Raw genomic sequence first — 9609 nt, 5'->3', positions numbered from 1 at the left:
TGGTGGTAAAAAAATTAGTTTGTGGTAAATTTATCATAGGTGTACCAATTTGAGGTTTTTGATGGTCAAAAAATTAGTTCATGGTAAATTTATTAGAAGTTTACCAGTTTGAGATTTTTCGCGATATTAACCCTTAACTGATTGTCTTATCATTTGGCAATTACTTCTCCTTTTAGTGTTTGAGATTTCTCATTTATATACTACTATATATCTTAAACCTCTAAAAAAATATAATTAAGGTCGTTAAAGACCACATGAAATTTTTATACAATATTCCGGTAATTTAGTCTAATAATAGAACTGGGTTCCTTTTCGAAAGTTCTCTTAACATACCTTTGCGGAAAATGGAATGATCTTCATGACCCGCAGTTTTCTCTCTTTTGAAAGAGTTAAAAAATACTAGACCCAAAAAACAAAAAAAAAGAGTTAAAAAATAATTTTATTCTTTCTTAGGAAAGACAAATAAGATTAATTCTTTAATTCCAAAAACAACAAATGAATCGGCACCAAGGATTTTTCACGTTCTTGTCAGGACACTCCTATTCAGTGCTCTAGAACGCTAAGGAGGTCTATAGAATGTATTTAACTCTCGCCAAATGCTGTGGTGTTTTGTAGTAGAGAACCATATTACTTCAGTACAATCCTCTTTTGGATAAGGCCTGTCTAACGGGTGTGTCAAGTCGAGTTAGACTTGGATTAGGTAAAAAATAATCTGATCCAAATTAATCAATTTAACCCGTTTTGACCCATAGTCATCCCATACTTGACCCAACCCCACCAAGGATCCATTAGAAGCAATTTTTTTCTTTAGTTGTTACTTTTAAAGAATGGTTAGCTCCATAGACCAGCCCATTGAGTTAGTAAGGGAGCTCGGGGGTCGGGGTTTGGACGGGGGCATGAAGTTAGTGGTAAAAGTCCCGCCCAGGTCATCCCTCAATCATGAAATGTGTTCGTACTTTGGGCCTATGCTAACATGGCCTTTTTTTTTTTTATATCTTATGGTTCATTTAGGTGTAACACTGTTATTTTCCTTTTATTTTGTTTGTAAGGCATATTATACTTCATTTTTTAGTACTTTCGATTATACTTTCCAATTATCTGACTCTTTAAAAGTTGATCCGCAAGAGTCAAAAGTAGAAATCGCCGCATTGAGACACTCCGCTGATACTTTTCAGTCATGCATTTGCATTAGAAAATTAGCACATGTTTTAATTATAGTAATCACGCTCTAAATAGCCTATCTTTAGTCAAATAAGCGAGATGGTGTCATATAATGCAAATCAATCATTAACAGATTTATAAAAAAAATTGCGGTCATGAACAGCCAGGATTCCACCATACCAATTACTTCTGAAATGATATGCCTGCGCACCGTAGGATACATAATTGCCCATGGAAACATAGGGACAACACTAGCCGACAGATTTTAATTTATTTTCCCGGTAGCCATGCATTCTTAATTAAGGGTAATCGGTTCCCGAGCGATTTGGTTCTCACCCAAGAACCGGAAACCGGACCATTTAGTCCTAGAACCGGACCGGACCAATTCCCAGGTGAGTAAATGGAATTGGTGGCTCCCCCTGCCGTCGCCAGCGGCGAAGCACCTCTCATGCTTCCAAGCCGTGCCACTGCTTTCGGCGTCGCTTGTGATCGTCCTACTAATTGCCCGTCCAAATTTGGCCTCGTCCGTGGCTTGCGTGGTGGCTCGTCCACAGATCTGGCAAGCATGGACGATAGAGAAGTGGCTCAGCTTGGACGAGTCTCTGGTCCAACTTTGGAGTTGTGCCTCAAGATCTGGCTTGCGAACTTCCTGCTGGTGGGGTGACCATGGCCGTAAGCGACGACGAGGAGGGCTCGGCATGGAAACGCAAGCCTGGACAATTGCGCTGGTGACTCCGCTAGTCTAGATGTGGAGTCTGCAAACTTCCAAACTAGAGCTAGCGACGACAACACCTTCATGGCCGCAAGCGACGATAGAGAGGATGGAAAGGAGTGGCTCGGCTTAGACTAGCGACGCCAGTGATGACCATGAATGAGCAGATTTCTCTGGGCAACAAAGCGAAGAAGCTAACTCTTTGGGCAAGGAATCAAGGAGTAGCGAGTAGGGTTTTTCTTTTCAAATGTATAAGAAATAAAAAATAACAATCGGTTCAGTCCGGGTAGGCAATTTCACCCGTGAAACCGTAAGAACCGGTGACCCCGCAAACTGCCTAGAACCAGCCAACTAAGTTTGATTCAGGCAGTTCCTTTTGCTCAACCCTATTCTTAAGTGGCAAAAAGAAGTCGGATAAACTAATTTAAAATCATAAATGTTGAAAAGCTAATTTCCTAAAAGAAATTGAGTAGCTCCATCTTCTTCCCCAACCGGTGTGTAAGCCAACTCCTCTCTCAGGCCAAGACCACACTCGCTGCTCTACCACCTGGTTGGGCCGCAGCCTTTGCCAACTCGAATTTTAAGGACCTCCGGAGAACCGAGCTCCACACATACCATCCGTATCCGCAGTCAATTCACTCTCAAAATCCACCCTCTGTGACATCATCCGGTGCCCTTCGCCCATAAACCTGAGCTCCTCCCTGTCGAGGTTACAGGGAAGCAAGATACTTGTGACCACTTGCTTCCACTCAGTTGCAGAGGTGACAGGTGCGAAATCAGTTCATGTTCTTCATGGCTTATCTGAAGATCAGTCTTGGGACTTTTCCAAGAAAACTGCTTTTGAAGATGGAGACGAATCATTGGACCCCGGAGATAGGTTGAGATATAGTTAAAAAAAAAAAAAAGAAAAAAATAGAAAAAGGGAAAAAAGACTAAAATACCCTAGGCTACAGTATATTGGGGTAAATGTGTCACAAATAGCAAAGTTTGGGATTTTTGGTGTCACAAAAAAAAGTTTGGGGTAAATGTGTCACATAGGGCAAAGTTTGGGGTTTTTGGTGGTTTTTTCCCTTTAAAGAATGGTTAGCTCCATAGACCAGCCCATTGAGTTAGTAAGGGAGCTCGGGGGTAGGGTTTTGGGGTTTGGACGGGGGCATGAAGTTAGTGGTAAAAGTCCAGCCCAGGTCATCCCTCAATCATGAAATGTGTTCGTACTTTGGGCCTATGCTAACATGGCCTTTTTTTTATATTTTAATCTTATGGTTCATTTAGGTGTAACACTGTTATTTTCCTTTTATTTTGTTTGTAAGGCATATTATACTTCATTTTTTAGTACTTTCAATTATACTTTCCAATTATCGACTCTTTAAAAGTTGATCCACAAGAGTCAAAAGTAGAAATCGCTGCATTGAGACGCTCCGCTGATACTTTTCAGTCATGCATTTGCATTAGAAAATTAGCACATGTTTTAATTATAGTAATCACGCTCTAAAGAGCCTATCTTTAGTCAAATAAGCGAGATGGTGTCATATAATGCAAATCAATCATTAACAGATTTATAATAAAAATTGCGATCATGAACAGCCAGGATTCCACCATACCAATTACTTCTGAAATTATATGCCTGCGCACCGTAGGATACATAATTGCCCATGGAAACATAGGGACAACACTAGCTGACAGATTTTAATTTATTTTCCCAGTAGCCACGCATTCTTAATTAAAGGTAATCGGTTCTCGGGCGATTGGTTCTCACCCAGGAACCGGAAATCGGACCATTTAGTCCTGGAACCGGACCGGACCAATTTCCGGGTGGGTAAATGGACTTGGTGGCTCTCCCCGCCGTCGCCAGCAGCGAAGCACCTCTCATGTTTCCAAGCCAAGCCACTGCTTTCGGTGTCGCTCGTGATTGTCCTACTCATTGCCCGTCCAAATTTGGCCTCGTCCGTGGCTTGCTTGGTGGCTTGTCCACAGATCTGACAAGCATGGACGATAGAGAAGTGGCTCAAGTTGGACAAGTCTCTGGTCCAGCTTTGGAGTTGTGCCTCAAGATCTGGCTTGCGAACTTCCTGCTGGTGGGTCGACCATGGCTGTAAGCGACAACGGAGAGGGCTCGGCTTGGACGCGCAAGCCTGGACAATCGCGCTGGCAACTCCGCTAATCTAGATGTGGAGTCTGCGAACTTCCAAACTAGAGCTAGCGAAGACAGCTCCTTCATGGCCGCAAGCGACGACGGAGAGGATGGAAGGGGTGGCTCGGCTTAGACGAGCGACGCCAGTGATGACCATGGACGAACATATTTCTCTGGGCAACAAAGCGAAGAAGCTAACTCTCTGGGCAAGGAATCAGGGAGTAGTGAGTAGGGTTTTTCTTTTCAAATTTATAAGAAATAAAAAATAACAATCGGTTCGGTCTGGGTGGGCAATTTCACCCGTGGAACCACAAGGACCGGTGACCCCGAAAGTCGCCCAGAACCAGTCAGTTCAATCCGATTCTTTTTGCTCATCCCTATTCTTAAGTGGCAAAAAGAAGTCGGATAAACTAATTTAAAATCATAAATGTTGAAAAGCTAATTTCCTAAAAGAAATTGAGTAGCTCCATCTTCTTCCCCAACCGGTGTGTAAGCCAACTCCTCTGTCACGCCAAGACCACACTCGCTGCACTACCACCTGGTTGGGCCGCAGCCTTTGCCAACTCGAATTTTAAGGACCTCCGGAGAACCGAGCTCCACACATACCATCCGTATCCGCAGTCAATTCACTCTCAAAATCCACCCTCTGTGACATCATCCGGTGCCCTTCGCCCATAAACCTGAGCTCCTCCCTGTCTAGGTTACAGGGAAGCAAGATACTTGTGACCACTCGCATCCACTCAGTTGCAGAGGTGACAGGTGCGAAATCAGTTCATGTTCTTCATGGCTTATCTGAAGATCAGTCTCGGGACTTTTCCAAGGACACTGCTTTTGAAGATGGAGACGAATCATTGGACCCCGGAGATAGGTTGAGATATAGTTAAAAAAATGCGCTGGTGTTCCCCTTGCCATCATAACCGGATGCTGCCGTTTATACAAGAAAAAAACAAAAAGGAGTGGCTAATTTCAAAGAGCGTGAACTTCAGAATTAGATAAGTTGGATGTATATGCTTACACAATCTTTATACCAGATGATTCTGTGCCCATCCACGGATTCAAAAGATAGGTTTTTATCGATAGACATTTTCTTTTAGTTTCGAAGTGGAAAATATGCCTCATTCTGTTTTTTAAGTTGATCCAAAGCGAACAGACACTGCTGAGCAGCTATGATGATGGCATGCCCCTTCTGGGATCACACTCGCGTGCCAATGTTTTTGGGGCGCTATGCATTTTATTTATCTTATAACGTCAATGCAGATTGTTTCCCGAGCCAGATGGTTCTTCAGTGCGGATTTTTTCGTCTTCGATTGCTTTACTGGTGGGGAAATTGGTCGGCTTGTTCTTGCTAGAACACAAGGTAAATGGAGGTGACTCAAAGCCCCACTTTCAACTTTGTGGTCTCACTGTTCCCTGCACCACCCAGGATAAGTCGAGACAATATTTTCTTGGAAAGGAGGTTTATGTGGTTAATGTCACGGCTCAGAAGAGTGCTACTGATATCATCTTGTCGACTATTATGGTTGTCCTACCTAGAATTATTCATTCTAGTCTTCTGATCTCCAGATGCATCACTTCTGTTTCTAGAAATTTTAATTTGTTCCTGTCTGCTTCTGCCTAAGCACGCATGATTTAAAAACAAACAAAAGAAATGACTGTGAAAATGGTTCGAACAACAGAAATCGTGCAATCTCTGAGTCAAATGTAGCTACAGATTTTGATACCGCGAATTATATATTCTTTCTCGTTCCGCTTTGCTGTCATAGTGTTAGCTATAGTTATCTTATCTTCTTCCTTTCAAGTTATTTTTTTTTACCAACCTTTCAAGTTATTTGACAGTGTCTTGAAAGATCTCTGGGATGCCAGAAACTTTCGCTCGAATGTCTCCCTGTTTTTGCACAAATGTACCGGGGATTGGGTATGTTGAACTCTCCAATGCTGTTGGCAACTAAATGTTTTTCTTTTCCTGAATTGTGGTTGTGCAAGCTGAACCAACAATATGAGCTCCTAATTGGAATGGAATTGCTTCTTCCTTGTCAAGTACGTCTGGCTGACACAGTTATCTTTGAAAGAAACAGATTTGTATCCTGGAAAATCCGAACATAATCTATAGTGTCGGTGGAGGAATTAGTTTGATAAGGGAAAGACTTTGTTGCAAGAAGGTTCTCCTGGTTCTTGATGATGTTGACCAGTTGCGTCAACTAAATGCGTTAGCTGGAGGAGATGATTGGTTTGGCAAAGAAAGTAGAATCTTTGTAACACCGAGGGATAAACATTTGCTTACTTCTTCCTTCTTGGCATAAATCATGTGTATGAAGTTAAAACTTTAAAGAACGATGAGGCACTAGACCTTTTTGTTTGGCACGCCTTTCCAAATAGCAAGAAAGTTGAAATAAGAAGGGATCTCATATATAGAGCACTGCATTATGCTAGCGGCCTTCCGTTAGCCCTCGAAGTGTTGGGCTCATTCTTATGTGGAAGAAACGAACCATCATGGGAAAGTGCACTACACAAACTCTCCAAAAGTCCTGACCAAACTATCAATCGAGTTCTGAAGACGAGCTTCGAAGGATTGGAGGACAATGAGAGGGAGATTTTCCTCGACATTGCTTGTTTCTTTAAGGGAAAAAGTATAAAATACAAAAAGGAAGTTCTTGACAGCCGTGACTTTGACACAATTGTAGGAATAGAAATTCTTATCGAGAGGTCCTTGATACAAAATGAGTATGACACCCTGCAAATGCATGATTTGGTTCAGTTGATGGGTAAGGATATTGTTAATCAAGAATGTCCCGACGATCTCGGGAAACGCAGTAGATTATGGCTTTTTGAAGATGTTCTGGGCATTCTATGTGAAGATACGGTAAATGCTGTTTAAGTAAATCTTGCTACATCTCAGTTTTTATATTACTCTGATTTGGTTAATGTAAATCTGAATGAAATTTTTTTTGTGACGACTGCGTTTGCTCTGTTATGGATAGGGAACAAATGCAGTAAAGGCCATAGTATCGGACTTGCCCGCACTAGAAGAGAGAACTGTGAGTCCTGAAGAGATAACCATAAGTCCTTATGCTTTCGGAAACATGAAAATGTTGAGAATGTTCATTCTGCCTAAAGTGCATATTTCTTCGCAAGGTCATGTCAGTCTCCCTAACAATCTAAGATGGCTTAAATGGCCCAATGCACCGTCTCTAGAATTTGGCCTTGGTCTAAAGAAACTCATTGGACTTGATGTCCAGAAAAGTCATATCAGACAATTAGGAGGCGAATTTAAGGCTAGCACTTCTAATGATTAGCTTTTTCCCTTTTTATAACTATAAATATTTACAGAGCTTAATGAGGTATTTTGTCTTTTTTGCAGAATTTTAGAAAGTTGAAGTACATCAATTTCAGTCAATGCAAGTCCCTAGTTAGTGTTCCTGACCTTTCATTGGTTCCAAATCTGGAGAGCTTTATTCTTGATGGGTCCAACAGCTTGGTGGAGGTTCCCCAATCCGTCGCATGTATGGACAAGTTAAAAATTTTATTACTAGAGTTTTGCTCTAACCTCAGTATCTTTCCTAACACACTCTAAAGACAAAATCTCTTCAAACCCTTGATCTGTTTGGTTGCTCTAAACTTGAGAAGTTCCCTGATATACCGAGAAAGATGGAACATCTAGAAGAACTTAATCTAGGAAGGACGGCTATTAAAGAACTCCCTACATCAATTGAAAATCTTCTCTCCGTGAAGAAAATGCATTTAAGAAATTGCAAAAAACTAACAAAGCTCCCATATGGTGTTTATAAGTTGCAAAATCTCGAGCATCCAAGTCTTCGAGGCTGCTCCAATTTTAATCCCTATTTATTTTATTATTTTGTTTTTATTTATGAAATTCGGAATTAATAAAAAATATAGTATTATTATTATTATTTGTTGTTATCGTTTTATTTCGAATTTTCATATATCTTTTTCAACATGACTTTTGACTTCATACCAATTCACTATACATCTTTTCGATAAAGGGACGCCTTTGTTCGAAAGGGTGTGATTAGTGAATCAGTTTTTGCATGGTTGAAGATTAAGTCTCTTCATTCGGAATTTTAGGACACCTTTTCATTTAGAAAACTACAGCCATTCTTTTTAATTGTTTTCCTAGAGAGACCCTGGAGTTATACCGAAATTGCTATTCAGTATTCTCAATTGAGACTTCATTGTATCCTGGAAAAAATTTGCCGGTTACCATTAGCAACTTCGTGGGGCAAATAATTCGTTAAAGAAAGTGATATCACGCCTCAAAGTCTGACTTCGTTGTTTTTCCCGTTTGAAATTGAAGTTTCTTTTCTTCTACAATTCGGAGGAGCATATTTTCCAACAGCAGATTCGTTAAATTCGATTCATTCTGTGTGGATAATAAGAACTTTTTGTCTTCGATAAAAGTGTGGTTAATAGTTCCTTAGTCATTATTGTCTTCAGGCGCGAGTTCTTGTCATTTTCCTTGAGCAGATGTTGGCCTGATTTAGATAGATGTTTATAAGTAAACAAAACTAAATCTGACGACGCTGCTTTACATGTTACATTACACATTAAAGTAATCGAAGAGGTCACAAAGTCCGACATGCCAAGTTTAATTACACGAAGATCATCTTGTCATTGGAATTATATTTGGCCACATTTTTACATGAAGAGCTTAGAATGGATTAAATAGGTAAGTATGAGGTTTCCTGGATGAGTTAAGTATGGATGTATTTAGAGATATGAGTTGGACCGGGTATGGTTCCGTTTGGATCGGGTCGGGTGTAGGTCATTAAATTTGTATTACATAAAAATTGGTCAATATGGATTAAATGGGTCAATTCGGATTGGACCACTTTTTTATCCGACCCTACCATCGGCACATGTGATCCCTAAATTTTTCGAATGCATGAATGATGTTTTAGTTGAAAATTTAGGTGTCAACGGTGACCATCTGAAAACAGTTTTTACTTGTAAATTACTTCCCAAGACTTCCCTCAATCTGTCTGAATATTATACACTTAATTTGTAATAGTCTTCGCCAACTTTCATTGTGTAGCAAAGAAATGATAATGATGGCAGGTTGGAACTATAAGAACAACAAGCACAATTGATCATTTTGTTACATCTTAATTAAATTGCACAATTACCACGTCCAGCTTTCATTACGAAAAAGTACTCATTTACTTAAAAGGGCAGACGCAATCATTTATACATACGAAAGATAAAGTTTGATGGAAGAGGAGCGCCAAGCTCTTTACAAGGGGTTAAATATAGCTATTCAGTAAATGGTTAATTTTTGCATCCGATTCTACAGTCTTGAAATTGAAACTGAAGCCCGATGCTGTAATGACAATCTTTAGGGAAAAGTGCTGAATAAGTCCTAAACCTTTTGGAGTGGTGCCAATTTAATCCTAAACCTATTTTTAGTGCCAATTGAGTCATAAACCTTTCGATATAGTGCCAATTCAGTCCTTTTGGCCGGATTTTGCGGACATGGATGTCGGCTGCCGGCGACCGGTCACCGTGACGGCACGTCGACCTCGCCGGCCTCGGCCTCCGGCCGATCGCCGCTCCGGCGAGCGGCGAAGGAAGAGGGAGAAGAAAAAAAAAA

The 9609-nt window shown here is 40.7% G+C and overlaps 1 pseudogene; it reads left to right on the top strand.

Moving 5' to 3' along the window:
* The first annotated feature begins 3693 nt into the window (after positions 1-3693).
* Positions 3694-9371, top strand: LOC115680731 (disease resistance protein Roq1-like; annotated as a pseudogene).
* The last annotated feature ends 238 nt before the right edge of the window (positions 9372-9609 follow it).

This window comes from Syzygium oleosum, unplaced genomic scaffold (genome assembly GCF_021117445.2).
Source record: "Syzygium oleosum isolate NSW1041296 unplaced genomic scaffold, Sole_v2.1 Sole_v2.01, whole genome shotgun sequence".
Taxonomy (NCBI): Eukaryota; Viridiplantae; Streptophyta; class Magnoliopsida; order Myrtales; family Myrtaceae; genus Syzygium; species Syzygium oleosum.
Note: the sequence above shows the minus strand (reverse complement) of the source record. Positions and strands in the feature narration are given on the sequence as shown.